The sequence below is a fragment of the Strix uralensis genome, chromosome 3 (genome assembly GCF_047716275.1).
Source record: "Strix uralensis isolate ZFMK-TIS-50842 chromosome 3, bStrUra1, whole genome shotgun sequence".
Lineage (NCBI taxonomy): Eukaryota > Metazoa > Chordata > Aves > Strigiformes > Strigidae > Strix > Strix uralensis.
In genome coordinates this window covers 37,969,063-37,978,948 of record NC_133974.1, presented here as the reverse complement: position 1 = coordinate 37,978,948, position 9,886 = coordinate 37,969,063, and positions in this window count along the sequence as shown.

Genomic DNA, 9,886 nt, shown 5'->3' with positions numbered 1-9,886 from the left:
AAAGAAACAGCTTGCAAGAGAGTGATGCCAAGAGCCATGCTCCCTCCCATCGTGCTGAACTCCACCTTTCCCATTACACTGTGGGGCAGCACTGCTCCAAGGAGAAATGGCAGCTCTGGGCTGAGCCCCATGAGACTGGCTCCACCTTGGAGCTGCAGGTAGGGATTCTGGGCACGTGTCCCTTCATCCTTTGATGAGACCTTTGTCCCAACTGGAATTCAAACTCACCCCTCCACCCCTCCCCAAAGTGTAGTCCACGGCAGCCTCGGGGACAAGGGTGCAGTCAGCGCTTCCTCTGATGGAGATTTTTAATGTCAGGTGACTGTCTGGACTGTGCTCATAAATGTACATTTATACATCCAAAACAATTTCATTAGATTTCAGGATCATCAGACCTAGAATTAAAGCTTAGTTTTAGAGGAATGTTTGGTTGTTGTACATCTAACTAAGCAGTAATGGTATCTTTGGGTAGATTTTCAAGCAAACACGTGAAGCACTTCTGTAGTTGAAGATATCAACGAAATCAGAGGTGCTGGCAAGAAGCATAATCACAATGAAATAATCAGAGGAAAGAAAGGACATTTCTGGAGTATCGCTCTGGCAGCAGTAAAGTGCCCGTAAATGTAATCAAAGCTTAGCAGCCTGCTGTATCCCAGATCGCACATGCAAATGCCATCAAAGCTCACAATCTGCAGTTAGGCTTTATGCCCGTTCCTTCCATCTGTGGCAAGGCAGAGCCCCAGAAAGTGGGATCCCATAAAGTAACCCCACGTGCATTGCACACGGGGGTCTGCTTTCAACCAGCCTCATGAACAACAGGCAGAGGAACATATTTATGAGCAAGAGGAACATACAAAAAATTGCTACAACAGCTGAGTGCATGTAGATAAAACAGTGACAACCAGGTAAATAGCCACTACCTTTGACATGTGGCTCCATAAAGACCTTCCTAAATAGCCAACAGGTCTGCTTTAACTAAAAACAGCAAACAAAGCTACGTTCTGATGATATCTGCCTATAAAGGATATTTATTTTGTTCATGCATCAAGTAAATTGCACAACATCCCTCATTGTATTCTAGCAAATAAGCCAGCATGGTTATGACATTTCCATTTTGCAACACCATAGTTATGATTGTTTAATAGGAAGTAATGGGATATTTTACTTTGCAACACAATGTTGCCAGCACTGATTTTATAACACACTTACCTCAGGTATTATTTTCTTGTTTAGAGAAGGGGGGAAAATGGACTGAATTTGGCTTGAAATCTGCATTGGCTCCTTGATTTGGAAAAATGCCTAACAGAGACTCAACAGAGATTACCAGTCCATTTCCATTTGTGACACTATACAAACACGGATATCAATCCAGAACTGACATCCTCACAGATATCAATAAAACACTGACTGTCTCCCCTAGGGCCAGGCCTTCAGCCCAGGGTGACAATGCTACCATGGTAATCACAGTGACGCATACATACAATACTTTGCCATGTCTTCTAGCATTTCTTTTCCTCCTGAAAAATACACAGACTTGCAGCAGCTCCTCAGAACACCAGTCCAGCCAAATGTTCTGATTTAACCCTCAGTGCCCAAAACAGTGCCAACTTCACAAAGATTCTACAGACATCATCAAGCTCCTTTCACTTAAAAACAGAAATAAAACAAAAGTTAATGTGTTAATTACCTACACAATCCCTTATCAAAATTAAATACAATAAATAGTCCCCCAGTTTCAGAAAGCCCACTAGGGTAGTGAGTCTGTGTCCTAACTCATGAAGACCAGGTGTGTAAATGTGCAATGAATCCAGCTGTGATAAACGCCTCCCAGGAAAGCTCTGGAGGAGACACTTGCAGCATCCCTCCCACTGACAGGTAGGCTCCAAATCCTGGCTCCTCCTTTGGGACCCAGCACAGGGGATGGGGGATGAGGGACAAGGAATGGCGGCAGGGGACAAAACATGCTCCACTTCCATCATACCAACAGTGTGTCCCAAAGGAACATCTCCCACAGCAAAACTACCTTTTATGGATTATATTCACTAAAAGTAGGATTAGAAAAATCAGTAAGTTTATAAAACGACAGATTTCTCTGATGGCAACAACAGCACTAAAGCATCACTGCAGCTGATCTGACTCTGTGACTGTTCAGCACATAAAGAAACCACAGTAAACTTCCTTAAACCATCAAGCACCCAAGCTCCGTAACTGTTGAAATTCCTGTTGATGCAGAAGTTATAGATCTCTCTTGCTGCCTACAGCAAATGTGACTTTCTCTTTTAAACATGCAGAAAAGAAAGCGTCATAACTCTTTTTGTGAAATCGTCTAAGTTAAAACATTTACAATGCCACTACAACCTTTAGCATAATTTATATAACATCACCATGAAGTCTGATTGATAGCTAGTGGACGGCTTCAGGAAAGAAAAGGTAATCAGGATACTGATCATGACATGTTTCAAATATATACTTGGTATTTCTTCAACAACTTGAACCTGGAGTTGAAAATCATAAATGTATCATAAGACTCTTCAGCTCAGTATTATTTTCTGATGATATCTGTAAATGAAAGATAAAGTATGTTTTATTACCATGTAAGTACAATCTTCTAAAATGCCCAAGCTCAATAATAAATGATGAATTATTTTTGTAGGTAAAGAATTGCATGAACATGTAGAAATCTCAGGAAAAAAATGTTTCCAGAATAAATGTTTTGCAACTCTTCATTTAGCTATACAATGTTTTCTGATTTTTTTTTTTAATTAAAATCATGTCTAAACTACATTTTTAGACAATGCCAGTTATACACAGCTGTTCCTACAGAGTTAATTTTAAAATGTAGATTTTAATGATTTGAAAAAATATATGTTTTTTAGTTAAACCTGCAAGAAATAAAATATAGACCAATTTTTTTTTTTTTTTTATAGGCTTTTTGGGGGGGGTCTTCAGCAGGAGGAACTATACTTACATTATGAATAAAGTGATTTAGTGATTCTTCTGTTGGGAAAAAACCCTATTAGTACATCATTAAAATTTCATGGTGGACATCATGCTATGTCACAAGTTACTTTGCAAAAGAAAAACTGACTAAGAAATGCAGTGTAAACTGCATGAGCCACATGGCTACACCCTGCGCGATGCATCATGACCCCAGTTCATTAGAGAACAGAAGTGGATGATAAAGTCCTTCCACGTACAAAAGAATTTAGCACCTGTGTAACACCCCTTAAATCATAAGGGTCATATTAAATGTGCTGGGGTCATGCTTATAACCTCACCACATTTCACAGAATAGGATTTTTCAGCAGCTTCACTTCCAGACGGGGTAGGTAGGTGCTGGCAGTGCACGAGCAATGTGGGTGGCCATGGAGAAGTTAAGGTCTGGGAACCACTTTTGGTTTGTTTTCAGCAGAGCTATTTGGGCCTCGTGACTCACTTAAGGACTATTTTACAGCTTCATGCTCTTCCACATTTCTTAAGTATATTCTACATTAAACATGAACTAAAATAGACAGAGAAGTAACTTACCATAGAAATGGTGAGGGCTGCAAGCTGAAAGTAGAAGAAAAATATTGTTTTTAATCATGCCAAATCCTGCCTACAGCTCAGAAGTTTACCTGAGTTCAAGCTAAAATGAGGCTCACAAACCATCACTGAGGAATAAAAAACTTGCAGAAAAAAGACTTCCACATGGGCTTTTTTAACTTTTCCACAGGGACCAGCTTCTCAGGTGTTAATTCAGTACCTGGGAAGAGGCCAGAGCAATAGCCCCTTAGAAATGAAATTGTGGGATGTGTTTAGATAGGCACCAGAAGTTCTGGGAAAAGAGATGAGGAAGCAGAGGTAGGAACCTCGGGCAAGAAGGAGATGTCCATGAGGACAGGAATGTGTTGAGCAACCAAAAGCTGGGGAGGGTGGGGATGTGCTCAGAAATCTTCAGCTGAGCAGTTTCATGGTGAGGGCACTGTGGACTATCATGTCAGACTGAAATTAAATGAGACTTAATTAACAGCTGCTTGTTGCTGAACAGAACACAACTGCCCTACAAAGCCATAATTTCTATCAAATGTACATCAAGAGGTGAGATTAATGTTTCTTATAGCTAAAATTAGTCCTGTTGTTCACCTTGGTTATTTTCACACTGCTTAGGAAAATCAAGATAGCATGGTGTCCAGAAATGTGATTGGGGACAATCACTGAAGAACTAGCTTATTAAACATGTTTTTATATTTTGTTGCATTTTTACACATACTTTAAGCATTTCTCTACCACACTGATCAATGTGTTACAGTAATGTCCTTATTGGTTACAAAAATCATATCCACCAATATGACAATGACACAATAACCAAGACAACAGGATATATTTACAGTTACCCTTGGGTCTCATAACTAATTAAAAATAATTAATCAGGCACTACAGACATTCTGACTTGAAAAAAAAAAGTCTTTGTTAGTCCTGCCATCCAGTTCAGAGGGTCCCAGAAGCTGATGAAGGGAATGAAGTACAACCTACTAGCTGTCTCCTCCAAATACTAGCCCAAAATGTCCTCAAAAGAAAGCAAAAAGTTCTTGTGTTATTGAATGCCCTGTGAGGGAAAGAAGCCGGAGCTGCCTGAGAGCAACTTGAGTCTTCTGCAGGACATTTATTGCAGCCCCATGTGACTTTCTTTCTGCATGTTCATAAACTACCTGTTTTATGGCGTTTTATTGAAATATGAACCTGCAGCTCCTTCAGGGAACTCATTGTTTTGTTGTTTCTGAGGCTCTATCAGGAATGAAATATGACCACTGGTCTCCTTCATGCCAGACTGTGTGTCCATGTTACAACCAATGCAACTGCAATGAAACAGTGCAGCAGATTCATGGGGTCTGAGTTAAGGCTTTGGGATAGGTGTTGGTCACTGCAGTGAGTGAGTGGGGGTCTTGTATTTCCCAGCAGCTAACTGAGGTCCATGGGACAAGTGTAACTTGTTCTTGCATCTGCAAGCAGGGAGAAATGGCATGTGGTTGGTGTATGCATGAATAAATACACACTTCACATTGCCACTGTAATCCCAGGAAATGAGGGAAAGGTGAGTTCTGCAGCTGATGTGTTCTTTGCTTATGTCCAAGACAAAATGAATGGGAATTTAATCTACAGGTACTCCTCTCAGAAGTGATCAAAGAAGTAATTGAATTAAGCAGACAAACAGCAACGACAACTCCCTAAGCCCAAACGTGTCTTGATCAAAGAGCACGTGATGATAATGCATGAGCTGTGATAAAACTGATTAGGCTGCTGACTACGAGGAAATTGGGTCTTTTGTTGTTGTTGTTATATTGACCAGATCCTCTAAATCTATTAATTCCTTAGAGCTGTTCTTGGGTAACACTTAGAGCACCATAGGACCTATTCTTTGAGAAATAACCTCAGTAAAGCCACAGATGCAACACACACAGAGCTAAATGAAACAGGAATCAGAGCCACGCAAGTGGACTATGTTTCTTCTATCAAAAATGAGGTGAAAATCATTAACGACTCCTCAAAGTAAAGCTTAAGCAGAAGGCCCAAGTGGGCGGGTAGGGGAAGAGATGTTCTCTCTGGGCTCATCCATCTCACACCCCAGAGACAGGAGAGCAGCAGTGTAGCGCTGCCTCTTTCAGTTGGTTGAAGACCCATCTCAGCTAGTTTGCTGTTTTTCATTACGGAATGATTTGGTTTTGATCCTTTGCTTTCATTTCCTGATATCTCCTAACCAGCAGTGAATATGAGTTGTGATCAGTGTAATCTCCACATAGGTGTTTGACAGAAACATGCAGATGACATCCTGAAGAACATCACCAGATTGAAGCAATCGTCATCCCACTCCTGCCCATCTGTGGTTCTTTAGTAGTCCTCAGGAGTCCTGCAAACAATATCCAAACTACACAAACATTGTGTCACTTTTCCTACCTGTTTACATGAAAGTATCCATTTGTACAGATAAACTTAGACCAGCTGATTACTGTGTGACTGACCTCCAGCCAAAAGGAGGGAACATCTGGAGGCTAACAATCTTAGCCTCAGCTGCCTTTTCTGGGAATAAGAAGAAGTTTTACTGCACTCTTCCAAAAGGCAGAGGACAGAAACTACCTTTGTTTTGTAGGTGTTGGCTTTCTAAGCAACATGCTCTGCAAGCAGCTCTGCAAGACCATGGACAAATGAAAATCTGAGCAGAAGTGGTGGGATGCTGAAGGGCAGAGCAAAGGTCTGGACTATGCAGCAGAGGAAAATAGAAATGTGGGAGAACTGCTTGGTGCATGTTAAACAGGCCAGCTAGTGCATCCCCTACTCTCTTCTTCCCACTAAAAACTTTCAGAGGAGCAGGTGCAAAAAAATGGGTTTTCTTTGCCATCAGAGCAGAGGATTTTCAAAAGTTCCCCAGGGATACGGGAATAAAGGTGTCACTGGCTTTCAGCAGTTTCCTCCAAGCTTTTGAAATCCCAGCCTGCTTGCCTCACATACTCACAAGACCTTCATGACTGCAGCATCTGAGGACTTCACCATCTTTCACGCATTAATCTTCCCAGCACCTCTGCTAAGCAGCCCAGCTGTAACAGCTCTGGTTTATAGCAAGTGGTGAACAGCAGTACAGAGACCAAAGTCTAGAGCCACAAAAAGACTCTGACATTGTGTTGCCCAACACTATGAAATGTAACATGGATCTGGCATCACGTACAGTCTGAGGTCAAGTGCTTTTACGGTATACAAGGAGGCTCAGGGGTGTACAGGGACAAACAACTATCCTTCCAGTGCCCCACAGGGACTACAATACATGGGGAAGCAGGAGGCACATCACTGCACTGGAAGGGTTCAAGTACATCTTGAGGGATGTGAAGGCTCACCCCCAGTGTCACACAAACCTTTCTATACACATAGCGAGGTCCTTCTGAAGCCATCTCAACTCCTCACTGGTCTGTTTTGCTAGAAAGCTCCTTCCAGATGCCATTCTTTGGGCAACCAGACAATTTCTCATTTATGACCTAGTTTTCTTCATCACCAATTTTTTTCTACTATCAGCATAGCCATTTAACCTAAATAGTTCTTTTCTCTCCCTATGATTTCACATCATTATCTTTTTGTGAAGGTTTGTATCATTAAGCCGAACAAGTCACTCAGTCTCCACATGGAAGACAGACTTCTCATTGCCTTGATCACCATTAGAGCCTTTCACCACATGTGTTCCAGTTTATCTTTTACTAAAACACAGCTAATCAGAGCTGGAAACAGTTTTCTAAACAAAATCATACATAAAGCCTTGCACAGCGGTGCTAATGCTTCCTATTTCTCTGGGAAAATGTCGTCTGTCTCATCCTAAAACTTGACTAGATCCTTTTAGCCCACATTATGTCTGCAGCTGGTAGCTCTCCTGCAGCTGGGCTCAGTTGCTGTGACTGGTTGAGAGGCACAAGGAGTCCACTTGTCTCACACCTCACTTCTTGTTTTATGTTTAGCAGTCCCGTGATCAGCTCCTACTTCATACTTAACTTTTAGGGCTTTACCCACTGGGGTCTTTTGTGAAAAGTGTCTGTGGGCACTATGGGAAGGAAAGCGAGGGAAAACTACCCCCTCTCTTTTGGCAATCTTGCCTATCACCAGGAGCCCAAAATAGTGAAGAGGCTCAAACCTCTTCACTACTGGGGGAGTCACCCCGCAAGTCATGGGCTCCCTTCCTTTCTGAAGGCACAAATGATTTTCTGAAGGCTCAGGAACATTAGAGCTATTTTGGTGCTCCATGAGACCCCACCTCCTCTCCCTTGTCCTCACTTGGTAAGGAAAGTGCTGGGAGGAAATATACACTTGGCCTTGCTGATTCACTGGACCTTCGTGCTGAAACCAGTCTCTCTGTGTATTTTGCGCAAGTTCCACTGAAGGCGACAAGACAACCAAGACAGCCAGCCCCACTTGCTTATTTTTTTCTTAACCAGTGTTGCCAGAGCTTTCTGACTAATCAGCAAATACCAAAGGACAGTCTTGTGCTTTTGAAGTGCATACAGTCTGACACTCAGAGTAATTTCTAGGGCATAGAGGCAGTTACCCCAAGGAATACACCCAAGTGCAATAAGAAACAGCTCCCTGAAGCTCCCCATTGCCTGCTGCATCCACCTGGCTGGGCGCTTAGCCTCTTTTATTCATTAATATAATTCTCTCTATAGGAGCCCATAATCCAATTTTAAATACCTATCATAACTTTCTGGAATATGTACCCAAGTGCTTTATGAAACAAAAGACCTAAGAAAAGGGTTGTATTACAACAGGAATACCAAAGCTGCTGCAGTGCCTGATGCCAGCCTTTCTCTGCTTCTGAGGTTAAAAGAAAACAAACAAAAAGAAAACACACAAAAAGAAAACACAGCAGAGAGAGCACAAAGTAATAAGTAATGAACATACTGAGGTATGGTTTGATACAGGTATCAAACAAGCACGCTGTAATTGTTCAGCTTAGTTCTTCATGTAAGAAACTTATAACACTGAGAAGTGTCTTTCATCTGAACAAGGGAACAAGTGTCTTTGATATGGATAAAAATAAGTGCACTTGGAGAGAGACATATCCTGTGCCTCTTGCATAATTACAAAAATGTAACCAAAATGGAGCTCTTCGGTGAGCTACAGGCAGCTTTGATGGCATTTGCACAAGGAACTGACTGGACAGACTGCAGGAAGTTGTGGGCCACGAGCTTACTGCACTTGTGAAGAGATGTATTGTGGTCTCCAAACTACCATCAGTGTTTTGGGGAAAAAAAAATGGTCTAGGTCTAAGCAGAGACTATTATGCAGAAAACACATTTAGAACTTCTTTTGAAGTCAGTCCAAGTTTTATGTCATAGCATTTCTCAGCCACATTCCTAGCATTGCTTTGGAATGATAATTGAAAAGGAAACTACCTTTTCTAGTGAAAAGCCAAACTTCTGTTCAGCTGAACTATTTGAAATGACCTGTAAAGGAATCATGTACCTTGTATTTCTGGGACTGCATTAATCAGAAACATCCCATGATTGACTGCATCAAAGTTTCATTCAGGATGACAACAGAGCTGACCTTTTCCTATAGGTAAAAGATGTTTTGACAAGACTTTTTGTTCAGTGTGCTGGGCAAAATCCTGAATTTGTCAACTAGAGCTGTAGAAACTGAGCCTAGGTAGATTACCATTACTGTTTGTTCTTCCACTGGTCTTCCTATGTATACTGTAAGTTTACCGTGGTTGTTGCTGTTAATAGAAATGCAACCAAACAATGTGATATGCCACTATCTACACAAACAGGAGGCAAACACTACCACATCAGAGACCTCCCCCTTTAAGTCATTGAGCATCAGGAGCGATGGAAAACACCAGATCCATCAGTCACACTGATGTCCCCATCCATCAGGCACCATGAGGCTATTAGTGACCGAGAAACAGTCAGTGTCACATACTTAAATTACTGTGTCATGATGGCCTTCACTAACACCCTGTAAAAAAGCCCTCAGAAATATTTCCCCAAACTCTCAGGGATGTGACAGAAAAGGTTCATCCTCAGCCAGGCTCCAAGCAAGCCCAGCACATTGTAAAAAAGGCAGCTCATAACTTGCTGCTTCCCATTCTGTTACAGATACAGATGTAGCCTGTGATGGTTTAGCCCCTGCCGGGGTCTGAGACCACACGGCCGCTGCCCCTCCCCCACAAAGGGAGTGAAATACAAAGCCCCAAGACTGAAATAAGGAAAGGTTTAATACAACAATGCAATAGCAACACAACAAACAACAACAACAATAACAGTAATAGTGATAGCAATGAACAGAGCAAAATAGCTACCAAATACAGCAGTGAGAAGCACGATGTACAAAACCATGAGTGCACCGCGATCCCGCACCAGGAAAATGTGAC